This window comes from Oncorhynchus tshawytscha, linkage group LG07 (assembly GCF_018296145.1).
Source record: "Oncorhynchus tshawytscha isolate Ot180627B linkage group LG07, Otsh_v2.0, whole genome shotgun sequence".
In the NCBI taxonomy this organism is placed as follows: domain Eukaryota; kingdom Metazoa; phylum Chordata; class Actinopteri; order Salmoniformes; family Salmonidae; genus Oncorhynchus; species Oncorhynchus tshawytscha.
Window position 1 is genome coordinate 8,514,138 of NC_056435.1, and position 13,887 is coordinate 8,528,024.

General features: G+C 41.9%; 1 protein-coding gene across 14 annotated transcripts in view; it reads right to left on the reverse strand.

Annotated features, from left to right (window-relative positions):
* LOC112255165 (bromodomain adjacent to zinc finger domain protein 2B-like) overlaps nt 1-10,630 on the reverse strand; it is a 68,638-nt gene extending 58,008 nt beyond the window's left edge. For 7 of the 14 annotated variants that reach the window (XM_042324013.1, XM_042324012.1, XM_042324010.1 and 4 more), the window contains exon 1: nt 10,422-10,629. The gene's annotated coding sequence lies outside the window, so the exon portion shown is untranslated. Of the gene's footprint in view, nt 1-9,917; nt 10,063-10,421 lie in introns of those variants that run through there. The other 7 variants (XM_042324002.1, XM_042324004.1, XM_042324011.1 and 4 more) reach the window with 2 other exon arrangements.
* Nucleotides 10,631-13,887: the final 3,257 nt, after the last annotated feature.

Below are 13,887 nucleotides of genomic sequence, written 5' to 3' on the forward strand. Positions count from 1 at the left end.
GTACTGTATGTGTGAGCGTGATGGTACTGTATGTTTGAGCGTGATGGTACTGTATGTGTGAGCGTGATGGTACTGTATGTGTGAGCGTGATGGTACTGTATGTGTGAGCGTGAGCGTGATGGTACTGTACGTGTGTGCCATTTATGATTCAGCCCTGTTACTGCTACTCCCAATATGGCTGGGAGCCAATTCCTACAGTAGCATCATGATGGATCTGAGGGGAGCCTCTCTCCGTCTCCCTCCACTTAGCCTATGGGGCCATCATTCACCGGCTAATTGGACGGACCTGCCTCTGGCCTCAGCTTAAAGGTCCAATGCAACCATTTTTATCTCAACATCAAATCATTTCTGGGTAACAATTAAGTAACTTACTGTGATTGTTTTCAATGAAAATGGTAAAAAAATAAAATAAAATTGCTTCTTAGCAAAGGGCATTTTCCCAAGGAAGAATTCTGCTAGAACTCCCTGGGAGTGGTCTGAGTGGGAAGCGTAAAACTGAAGAAAAATACATGGTTTTTTATCTTTATTTAACTAGGCGACAATGACAGCTTACCCTGGCAACGCGGGGCCAATTGTGCACCGCCATATGGGACTCCCAATCACAGCCGGATGTGATACAGCCTGGATCCGAACCAAGGACTGTGGTAACGCCTCTTGCATTGAGATGCAGTGTCTTAGACCACTGCGCCACTCGGGAGCTCAGAAAGGCTTGGAACTCTCTTTCTTATTGGTCTAATAACTCATTTACCGTATGGTGATGTCACCATGGAAGGCCAAAACTCCATCGCACCAAAACAGGCTGAAATTTATTTTTAAACAGCATTATGATCATTTTCACAATTTCACAGTACTATTCCAACCTCATAGTGTAGAAATATATATAAAACACAGGAAATCAAAATGTTGACTGCACTGAGCCTTTAAGACACGCTGATGTAACTGTGGGTCATCAGACTGAATGCAGCCCACGTTCACTACTGTGGGACTTCATTCATTCAGGCTATACAATTGATACTTGGCTACACAAATTAACCATGAGCAGTAGCATGAAGTAGCCTCTAGAGTAGACACTGATCTGAGGTGAGCTTGGCACCCCCCTTTAATGGTTACAGTTATGATTCAGAGAAAGAAGTGCCTATGGGCAACTTGTACCCAGAGTGCACCACTGTCTGTCTGAGTGAGTGAATGAGAGGACGCAGCCGCTCCGTCAGAGCAGAGCTCCATGGCTCAGTGTCATCCCAACAGCCTTCACAATCTACCAAGATGACGCGTGAAGGTCACTCACAGCAGCCGCCAACGCAGCTGTCACGCCTCTCCCACCCACCGCCCTCTCTCTCTCTCTCTTCCGCCTCGGCCGGCACTGGGTCGATCAACAAACGACCAACCATTCATACCCTGCAATAATCCTCTCTCTGTACTCCCCCTGTTAGCCTAGCTCAGCCTCAACATGGAATTCCATACAAGAGATAGTTTAAAATACAAGATTATCACCAAAGTTCATCTACAAGCTAACGTTCAACCTAATATAAAGCACAGGGAGAAAGATGAGAGATGTCCATCTGTCTTGATTCCAGTATTACTGTGTTTCGGTGGTTAGTTTCCATTAAATGAATCGCCTGTCTCAATCAGTGAGTCAATAAAAGCCCAATCCTGTCAAACCCTGAGGGAGATGTGTGTGTGTGTGTGCGCATGTGTGTATGTTTGGAGGGAGTGAAGAGCTCTGACAGGTGACTGATTGAGTGCTTTCATTTCCCCCCAGTGTTGAGATTACACACACACGTACACACACGCACGCACACGTGCACACACACACACACACACACACACAGAGAGAGATGTTGTTTCCGCTTCTGGTCCATGCTTAAATTAGCTCTAAATATTTGGATTACACGCGGGAGCTCTCACAGAGGATTTAGCCGCCGTAGCCTGCAGGCCAGGGGGATGTGTGGATGTCTCCATCTTTGAACAAACATAAGACACTCACACACACACACACACACACACACACACACAAGTACACCAACACAAGTATACCCGCACACACAAATACAACCTTGCCACACAGACACACACTAGTTCAAACCACAACACAACAACCACAAAACACCAATCCTACCAAGGCCCACAAGGCAGGCTACCCTGCAACTCAATCCATGGATGTTATTATGTAGTCTAAGAGTTTCAGTTAGTAGAGGGTGGATACTAACTCCAGAAACTGCTCCCATGCTGCCCTGTGAGCTAGTAGAGGTCAGTGCCCCCCAGCCTGAGATAAAGGCGTCTCCCCGTCCGCTCTCCGAGCGCCTGCTTGGGTAGAGGCGTCTCGCGTTACAGCTGTCTCTCAGTGTCATCGTTTAGAGAAAGGGACAATGCCACAAGGCAGGCAGCTAGCCTTTCATGGCGGCCAGGAATAAGAACAGCCACTCTGGGGCAGACGGAGGAGAGGAGCGACGGTTTCTCTGTTTCTCTGTTTCAACTCCCGCCAAATTGAGACTAGAGGAGAGATCACCACAGCATGTGTCTAGGCTATCTGTGGAAGAGAATGAGGTCTGAGAGAAAATGGTGGCACATTTTCAACTTTCCATTTCCTTCTCATGGGCCTTTAATGAATGACTTGTTACATGTGGTTCCCTGCTTTTTCCTGCTTGTAAGCTAAGTGTCTTTTAGTTATTGCACAGCACACACGTACGGGAAAAGACGGACGAATCCGGATGGAGAAGAGACTGTAGAACATCAAATGAACAGATAGAATCCGTCCATTCCCAGGAATAACTCCACGGTGCGTCTGTGCTAGTCACGCTAGTGTGGATTACTTGAATCCCCCTCTTCCCGAGGTGAAGTCCCTGTTCTGACCTCTAGTTCTAAAAACAGCCAGTTAGCTCCGGGTCAAAGTAATGACTCATCCAATCAGGAGAATGTTTAGGCCGCAGCTCTGTTACTAGGTAGGCTGAGTCAAGCTGAAATCACCATAACCTGCAAAGGCCTAATCTATATTGTAGGCTACATTTTACTAGATGAGTAAAAGACAATATAGAAAGGTTAGCACTGGCGGACTTGCCATTACGGCAGAAGAGGCAATTGCTTCAGGCGTCACATCATCATCATCATTAAGGGGCCTTGTGAGCTGGGCATAATAAAAATAAACCTCTTTAAGCTAGGGATATCTGTTTTTTTTTTGCATGGGCTCTGTCCCAATCCACCGCATCCCCCAATGTCGGCCTTCCACATCTGCGGTGGAAGGTGGCAGAGCTACGGCGGTGTTTGTCAGACAATGAGACATCCCCAAAATCTGTATTCTGATGAAAATATCTGTAGCGTTCGAACGTTTTGGGCTACACACTAATATAGAAAGACTCTCACGAACATGATTGGTTTTGTCTCGTCTTCCATCACACCTGGTTCCAATTCCATCAATTACATGTTGTGTATTTAACCCTCTGTTGCCCCCCATGTCCTTGTCCGTAATTGTTTGTTGTCAGTGCTTGTGCACGTTATGTTCTGGTGTGCGTCGCGTTATGTACCCATGTATTTTATTGTTCTGTATCCGGTGGGTATTGATAATTAAACTTAGCCGTTGGAAACACAATTTTGCTCTCCTGCGTCTGACTTCTCTGCCGACAATACGCACCCCAGACAGGGTCTTAAAATTCCAAATCAAATGGTATGACCATCTTAAAACAATTCCATATGTTAGCTTAGTAGAAAACCAGGCCCGGGCCCTGGGTATTCAACTCTTACCCTACTAGATCCGGAGCCTGCTGGTTTTCTGTTCTACCAGACAATTAATTGCACACACCTGATGTCCCAGGGCTAAATCAGTCCCTGATTAGAGGGGTACAATGAAAAAAAGCAGTGGAACTGGCTTCGAGATCCAGTGTTGAGTTTGAGGGCTCTAGGGAGATACAATACGTATGTCTTTAGTAAAAAGACAGGCGCTGCTGATAATACTGCCATCGTCGTCAAGGCAGAGGACATGTATGTATAGCCCATGTATCCGATGCTGTCTGGCCAAAAAGAGTATTGCATGTCATACTCTTTTTGGCCAGACAGCATCTGATACACGGGTTACATATAGTTAGATGGAGGGGCGCTGTTTCACTCGCTCGTATGCTTTCTCCAGTGAAATAGTTTCATCCACTTGTGAATCGAAGGAAAGGTGGCGGGGTCACAGCGCACTGTTCGGACGCTGGAATTATTTGGATGAACGTGCGAAGACTGGCCCCTGCCTGGGGCCTCCAAATCACTAAGTACGCCCCTGAAGTTTAGTCCTATTATCTGTGAATCAGCTCTAGTACAATACAACTGACACATGCATCTGTCTGCTGTATGGATGTAGCGTAGGCCTAAGGTCTCTTTACTCCTGCCCTACTCATCCAAATGCAAGCAGGACTGTTTACAAAGAAGACCTTCCACTGTATGGTTACTGCTGACCAACACACATTAGGCTATTTCATTGCTGAACAGATTCCTTTCCCCCCCCCCCATTCCTCTACATCCTTGTCAGTTCTTATGGCGCTCAGTTAAAATGTAATATTTAAAATTCTGGCTAGGTTGCAGCAGTCTGCCAGCACAGCTAAAATGAAAAGCCTTTGTGGCAGCAGTGACCAGATTTTAAATGCTGGACGATCAATAAATAAAAGGTTGATTGTTGAAGCGCAACCTCAGAGTGTGTGTGTGTGTGTGTGTGTGTGTGTGTGCCTGTGTGTGTGTGCCTGTTTCCTTTTAACAGCCACCCAGGGGCTACTCCATGCTCCTCAATCCTGCAGCCAGCTGTCCTAGTATGATGAACAACATTGACCGTCCCCGGCACCACCACAATACGAAACCTTACACAATTCCCATTCCCACATCCAAAGATATTTCTATCCGCAATGCCAACAACACTTCAGAATTCCCAGCATGTGAGAGATACTGCAGATATGTGAATAGAGCATGCAGGCTGCACACTATTTTAGTAAAGAATGTAAAAAGGTGATAAGCCAACCAAACAGGCCTAGGCTAGGCTATACTACGATTGGTATTTCCAACAGCGTCCCCATTATCACAGTCGGCAGGGACTCAATCACTGAAGCATTCCAGCCACGGCACGCACAGGCAATATGACAATCTCCCCGGGGGCAAAAAGAAATGGATGGCTCGCAGGAGAAGACCACTAAAAAAAAGCCCTAATGGTGTCGACTCTAGTGGATTGCTCCTTACGCATAGCTTAGGATATACACTCCTTCAGATGATGTCATTCGAAAGCATCATCCTTGGACCCACTCTGAAGGACTCATGTTAAGCAGAGCTGTGGTTTATCCGACTCTTGTGTCATAGGGTATCATCTCATACACGTTTAACATGGCTACAGACAAGACAGAGGGGCTGGCGTTAAGCAGTAGGCCTAGCTAAACTACTACTAGGCTATGAATGGAACCATGTTGTTTTGGGGGAAAAGGATAGTCTTCTGTAGCCTATACTTGGCTCAGTTCCCTACATCAGTTAGCTTAACCAACGCTCTTAGATCTCATCAGGCTATCAGCATCTTAGATTGAAGTGTGCTCATTCGGGACAGGAGGAAGGAAACTGTAAGGCCTACTACTTGGCTACTGTAAGCAATAGCCTACAGCTGAAATTAAAGACAGGTTTTTGTCTCTGCCTCAAACATCCTCACAAATCAAGTCAATAGGCCTGGTTTTCCCTTTGTGACTGTTTTGAGAAAACGGGCTGGTTTTATGATACAGTACAAAGAAGGAAGAATGAATCGACACACAGGCTAGCCTACTCCTTTATAGACTTTCTGCAGAGCTCAAGGACTTTGAAAATGAGGCGTTACTTGAGGGAGAAATCAACCTCTTCACCTTGCCAGTGGAACAACAAGCATCCTGACAGACAGACCATGGAAAAAATAACCTTGAGTTTCATCAAGGAAGTTCTCACATTGAATGATAAATAGGAAGAAGCCCAGGGGACGGACAACAAAAAGACCAAAGCAGCTAATCGCCTCCCTTTCTCCCAAACATGGCCTCCGTGCCTTTGGTATTTCAGAAACAAAGTGAACTTGGCGTGACCTGGTTGTACAAAAGGCATTTATGCTGCTATTTTTGGTGTCTACGAAAGCAACATCAACACAGAGATTATTTGTACGTGTTAAACAAGCCAGACTGCTGTAAAACTGACATCTGCTTGTACCAGTAATGCTCCCCCTTGACACAGTTACTTTCAGTTCATGTCACAAACTGAACCAGGCCACCATAGATGCCCACGGTATGTTCTTGCATATTGCCGACATTCATCTTGCATACTACCACCATGTTTGTAAAAATGGATGTGTGGGCTATAACGTAGGCTAGCCTATGTAAAAATGTTATGTCGATACTATATCTCAACTTAATGTACAGTGTGACTAGAATAGCAAAGTGAAGGTGAAGTAGGTCATAGGAGCACTAACAAACCTGCCCTACCAACTGCTGGCGTTAACTTATAGGCCTCTGTCAACAGTTGTGCTAATGAGTATAGACTACAGATGCTGCAAGTAACATTTTCAGACATGACAGTTACCATGCACAGTAACAAAGGTTTAATAGCCAACAATAATAAACAGCATTAGCCTAATTAAACCGTTTGGATTTTAAGCCAATTCCTGCATCGCTACAGGGCCATCAATTTCACCACACATCTTTATAAAAGCCTCTGTCTAGTTAGTACTTGACTTCGGAGAAGTCGTGTGTGTGTGAGAGAGCTTGAAGTAAACACGGGGATGGAGGACTCAGTGGCAATCCAGCTTTAGGTAATTAGGCTCTGGTTGATTAATTTCACATAACACAAAACAGTCTTACTTCCTCTTTAGAGTTGAAAACTTAAAATAAGTGTGAACAACACACCACCACTACAACACACCACCACTCATAGACTGTACCCAACTGTTCGTTCCCTTACCACACATAAGATCTGTTTACAGAAGCTAATCAATCTCTGTGTAGGCCATACAAAACAACATAAACAAGAACATCAATGCCAGAAACAAACAATGTAGGCCTTCGTTTCCAGGGTTACAGTAATAAATGCTTCATTACAGTGTCTCACGAACAATGAAGGGAAACATTGAAACTAGCACAAGGAGCTGCAGTATAGGAATATAGCACGCTAATCAAATTCAGTACACACTGCAATCAGCAAGAGCCGTGTGGGCATTGCGTTTAAGGTCAATTCAAAGAGTGGTGGCGTTGACGGTGACAAACTGTTTGAGTGTTGACTGGATAACCATCCTCACCTCATTTCAAAAAGACAAAAAAGTGGTCGACACCAAAGCAGGCACGTTCCTCTAACATTATTAGCCCTAATTTCAATAGTACAGGATTAGACAGAATATACTTGTGTGCATATGGGATTGTCTGTAGAAAAGCTGTCCAAGTTTTGTCCGTTTCAGCACCCCCAGACACAGGGGCTCCTAAACCTAATTTCTCCTAATCAGCTTAGTCAATAGCAACCATTTGGGGCAACGTTGGGTAGACATGCAAATAGGGCTTAAACATGCCTATCTTTAATTCCTGAATGTTCATGTCAAGCGGAAGTCCTTTTTATCTCCTGGCAAAGAAAACAACATTCTGTGGGGGGGGGGAGAGGGGGGTAGAGGGGGGAAGTGAGGGGGGCAAGGGGAGGGAGAGAGAGAGAGAGAGAGAGAGAGAGAGAGAGGTGGAGCACTACAGTTACATTGTTTTGCTTCTCTTGGCCAGGCATGGAGACATCCCTGATTTCAGTGTGCTTGAGGTAGCACAGTTTGCTTCCATTTCAAACCAACATCACAAACAAGCCCTGACAGATTTGTTCTCTCTCACTCGCATTATGGGGAAACACACAGCAACACAAGTATATTAGTGCTCCTCTGCCCTGTTCTGCTGTGTGTGTTCAGCTGCAGCACACACACACACACACACACACACACACACACACACACGCACACAAAAGAAGCTAACAATAGACGTTTGTAATAGCGGTGGAAAAATGGGAGAGACTGTTCCGTTTCAATTCACTGATACCACTAATGGCTTCTTAGCAGCTCCATGAAATCAAGCAGCTGTCATGTCCATGCATCAGCACAGGGAGAGGAGAGGAGCCATTCCCAGAAGGAAAAAGGCATCGCGCCTCCCTCAGCAAGGATGTTTGGCTAAACATCTGCTCCTGTGCACTTTAGCTTAGCAGCAGTAAATATCCAAACAAAGAGGGTGGGAGGTGAAATGATTAGATTTCCTATCACAAAGCATCATTGTTGTTTTTTTACAACAACTGCTTGTGAGATGACAACTGAGATCCATTTTAAAGACTATCCCACAGGGATATGGCGGATGGATGCTCACCAGAAAAACTGATGATGAGAGTATAATCTCTAGTGTGACAGGAGAGTCTTTGATGATAAACTAAATGGTTTGCTACTTTAGGTAACCTACGTTTGGAATCTTTCCTCCGCCATAACATCAGCAAAACACACAAATGAACCCATGGCATGTTATAACACGGTAATAATAAAAAAATGAAATTCAGCCTACTGTCATCATCTATCTACTGTCTCTGTCACACCTCTGCCATCTTCTCAGAAATGAGCTTTACAATGACGAGACGGTGGATAATGACTAGGCTACATGTTGTTCAATAGTGCCTACCACTTATGGCATGACAATTAGGCCCAGACCTATAGTCATCTAAGGTGAATATTGTGTTATTACCGGTAGATAAGCCAAGGCACACTATCTTTGCCTTTTATTTGTAAACAAGTGTCAAAGACTCCCACAATGCAAAGGGGGAGTAAGCAAACAAGAAAAGAGGGGAAAGGGGAAAATACTAATAATACTTTGCTTGACTAATTAAAAGTTGTCATTTGTATAAACATCAATAGCTGTTGGTCAATGTCTAATTAGATTACTTGGCTATTAGTCCATTAAACAATATATATGTTTAAATGCAATAGCAAAAAAATATGATGATAGACTGGGCTATGTATCATAACATCATTCTGATATAGCATATTAATTCTAATCGATTATGATTAGCCTATTGCCTAATTCCAGATGTTAAACGATTAAAACACATAATGTGTGCTATTCGTGTCATTGACTAAAAGTGATGTGACAAATAACACCTTTATATCAAAGTGTCATTGATAAACTAGAAAAAGTGCATGTAGAAAACACCTAACCAAGTCCAGTGAGAGAGAAAAAAATCTAGGTTAAAAAGGCAGTTTTGCATGGCATCTCCACCTGTCACTACGGTATTAAAACACACCGTCGGTGTATTCTGCGTGTTCAAAAACACGCATCCGATTCTTGCAACACTGCATAATGTCACTGTAACGTTGTAGCTGAATCCCACTCTCCTTCAAACGTAACACCAAATTGTTCCTCCTTCCAATCACTGGTTAAACGTTGCCTACATTTCTCTTAAAACTTCACATGACGTCACCGTCTACATTTCTTTTCCCATAGTCTAGTTTAAACTTTCTCTAGGTAAAACATGGATACGTTTCCTTCAAGCGTGGGGGTGCTTAGGGAATTTAAATCAACCAAGATGGCGAAAAAGCTTGTTGTTTGGAAGGGCATAAAAATGGAGGATATTGTAATATACACAAAGGGATACATTTCAACAACTCGGCCAGGCAGCAGCTGCTTCTTGTTTGAGGAAGCAACAAAAGATAGCTTTAGCCAGTTGTAAAAAAAAAAAAAAAAAAAAGAGCCTGAAACTCGACAAAAAACATCAAACTGATTTGACTAATAAGATATGTAATTTTACCTGGCAAACCACAACACAATCTATTGTATAGTTAAATCAAGTATTTATGTTTGTGCTTACTAATTATTTTATTTTCGCATTGAGGAGCTATTAGCTCGGATTTTGCCCTGTCTGTAAACGGACAGCTAAATAGACCAAAGGTAGCTTGTGCTCCCTACCTTCATTGACTCCCACATTTCGTTCCTTTAAATGTGCACAAAAAAATACTGGCCAACTTATGTACAACAGTGGGTAAAAACATCGCCAAAAAAAGTTTTCCTGAACTAAATAAAACAGTTTTTTATTTAAAAATAATAATAATAATAGAACAGTTCAATTAAAGCGCACGAGAGAGGACACAAAGACGATTCCGACTATCAGGTCACAAACTAGCTTGATCTGAGCAACGACACACAAAAAAACTCCCGTTTACTCTACAAAACAACTTTGGTGTAGCCTATTATTTTACCATGCAGCAAAGGCGCACATGTCGATTGCTTAGAATAACATTGTATCCATTTGATAAGTTTCTATCAATGTGCAGTTGACGATTGAGGGACACACGCAGTAAGCAAAGAAACTACAGCTCGCCTCGCGAAACAAATCAAGCCAGCTACATCGCTTGTTCTATGATATAACAGACCGTCTTCTTTACCCCCACCTTGAAATAAGAGGACACTTACCTTTAGTTTCGACACTAATACTTATTTCCAACGGGATTTTGTTTCAAGTAATACTTCGTGTCGCCTTCTAGTCTCTTTTCGATTTCGTTTTGAAAGAGGCCGGTAACAGATGATAAAGAAAGGAATTGGGCAGTAATTGAGTCTCGGTGTGAGTGAGTGTGTGTGTTAGTTACTAACAGCAGATTGAAGGAGACTCTTCTCAAGGTTTATTCAGCTCCACTTCAAGGAACCAAAGTGACGTCAGCTTACATGCTGCCACAAAAGAAAACTTGTATTTGGCATTAATAGAGATCAATGTTTGTTTCAATTAGGAAAACAATAGTACACTACGTTTAGACAGTTGAACTATGATTAGGGCTACACCATATGCTAATGTGACGGGGAAAAACAAGGACAAACAAAAGCGTCTATTGAATTGATTCAAGGATGAGGAATCTTATTGGCTTGTTTTGTTTGTTTATTTTTTATTTATTTTTAAAGTTATGTAATTGATTGTGCATCATCATTGATATTATTAATAGATGACCTGCATAATGCAAATCATGTATGGAATGACTGAAACTTCTCAAATAACAAAGATTACTTTCAGTGCATGTTCCACAGGCTAGAGATCAAGTAGTCACGTTAATGTGATTCCAAGTATCAGGGAAATGTATGATTTATTATTAACATAAACATGTTGTCTATGGAAATGCTATAATAAAACATGTTTTTTTTTAAACTGTGCATTGCTGTTTTAAAACGCATGCATGTGTGGGATTGAAATGAATGCTCAAAATGTGTTTGGTCATCATTTGTGACAGTACACGTGATGCTCAAATTTGGTTAATATTTAATATTAACTCTCACATTGTGTCTTTCCTCATCTTGGGACAGAATAAACAGTGATACTGTTGCCCAAATCGTTATGTGTGTTTTCATAATCTGTTTAGGTTTATAGTGACAGATGAACCCTCAAAAGATCATCCTAAATGTGATCAAAGTTTCCCCTTAATGCCACTTCCAATGATTTACAACTAGAATAAGTGGGAGGTACTTGTGCAAATGTTGCCTTTTGGTTTTCAAACAAAATGCACTTGCAAAACAGAAAATCCAGGGGATAAATACACAGATCTTTTCCTAAGGAGAAGATCAATACCATTGCAATGCAAAGACACAACAGCCATCTGTGTGCCTAATTGTACACTCTATACCTCTGTCTCTGAACACATAATAAGTAACAGGCCCTGGGCCCTGTGACCCAGACAAGGGTTTTAGTCAGTCAGACGGGGGTGCAGGCAGCCAGATTATTTCATTGAACTGGAAAACAACAAGGGGATGAGTGGTTAAAAATGGAATGGGTACAACTGCTCTGCTCTGTTTACATGCCCCTGGCCCCACCCTTAATTTGTTTTGCTGTTTTCACATGTTGAGCTTAAATTTCACATGTGAAACCATATTTTCACACGTATAAAATGTAGACTTCACATGTTAACACCCCCTTTTCACATTTGAGGAGAATGACATGTTTTCACCTCACAAGTGAATTGTAGTTTCAGGTGACATTCGCATTGAATTTTTTTTTTGCGGTTTCACATGTTATAAACGTGCACATGTGAAAATTTGCTATGTAGTTCTATGTGAAAAACATTCACGTGAAAATGTACTTCCACATGTGGAATTCCGAGTTTAAATGTGAAATTCAATCACCTTTAAAAAATCTAATTTGCAGGTTCACACGTAAAAGAACACTCCATGTGAAAATCACATTTGCAGTTTCATATGCGAAAACGTCCACGTGATTGTTTTTCACCTCAACTTGAAATTCCACATGTGAAAATGAGATTTTCACGTGAACGTTTTTCACATATAAAACTGCAAATTCGATGTTTGCATATCATTGTTTTTCACATGTGAACTTGCAATTCTACATGTGAAAGTCAAAATTAAATGAATTGTTTCACAATTCAAGAAAACTCCACATGTGAAAGTATTTTGCAAGTTCAAATGTGGGGTTGAAATAATGTTATTCTCATCACATGTGGGGTTGAAATAATGTTATTCTCATCACGTGGGGTTGAAATAATGTTATTCTCATCACATGTGGGGTTGAAATAATGTTATTCTCATCACATGTGGGGTTGAAATAATGTTATTCTCATCACATGTGGGGTTGAAATAATGTTATTCTCATCACATGTGGGGTTGAAATAATGTTATTCTCATCACATGTGGGGTTGAAATAATGTTATTCTCATCACATGTGGGGTTGAAATAATGTTATTCTCATCACATGTGGGGTTGAAATAATGTTATTCTCATCACATGTGGGGTTGAAATAATGTTATTCTCATCACATGTGGGGTTGAAATAATGTTATTCTCATCACATGTGAAAAGATGTTGCAATAGCAATGTTGCATTAACAACGTTTCCACTGGTGGAATTATGGTGACCACATCTAAAAAGCCCAAATGCGGGACAGGGGAATGATTTTGCAGGACAGGGGAATGATTTTGCAGGACATTCGTGGAACAGTGGACTGAATAAAACATTTTCGGGACAGGTTAACGGTTCACGTTTAAATTGCGACATAGTTCTGCTGTATGAAGGCCACTTTGTGTTAAAGGGGCATTCCTTAGTTGCTACATCCATTTTTGGACTTGTAAATTAATGATATGTACCCATTGATTCTTGAACAATGCGACATATTTTGCCTCATGAGCTTAGTTCAACTGTCCTACCCCATCAGAACCCCAAATATAAGCTTGTTTTACTCCAATGTTTGTAAACAAAGTATATTTAAACAACCACTCTATAGCCAAAAAAAAAAAAACATGGTTTAAACTATCATTTTGAAGTCATCGATGGTCAGTCCTTGCATCCACAGCATAGTCTATGGATTTGAGAGTGGTTGCATTTCTCCAGCCTCACCACTCAGCTTTTTACTGAAACTGTGGCGGGGAGAACACTCTGTTAATGTTTCAATTAAGGATTGCCGCTTTAAACACCTTTAATAGAGTAATAGTGTTATTATATGGTGCCAATATCTGTGTATCCCTATGTATCACAAGAGAGCAATAATATTGTGCATGATTTTCAATGTTAGTTTGAAAAGAGCATTCGTTTAAAGGAGTTGCAATTAGGTGATATCTAGGATGCATTACTATAACATTATCTAAACACCGAAAATGACTATTGCAATCACCTAAATGCAAATCATTTGTGATAATAATCTGTCTCTAAAGGAAAACCCATCTACACTCAAGGACAAGCATCAAGCACGTGGCAATGAACACAGTTAAAAGAAATGTGAAGGTCCATGGACAGTCCCCCCTAGCTGCATTTAGAGGATGGCCACCGAATGCCCTTATTCAGCTATTGAAACGTAAAGCCATTTTATAAGCTCCTTCTCCATGCTCTTTGGCCATTGATTTTCCTTCTCCCCCTCCTCTCCATTACCTGTTGAGATGGGGGTTGGTTGCTCC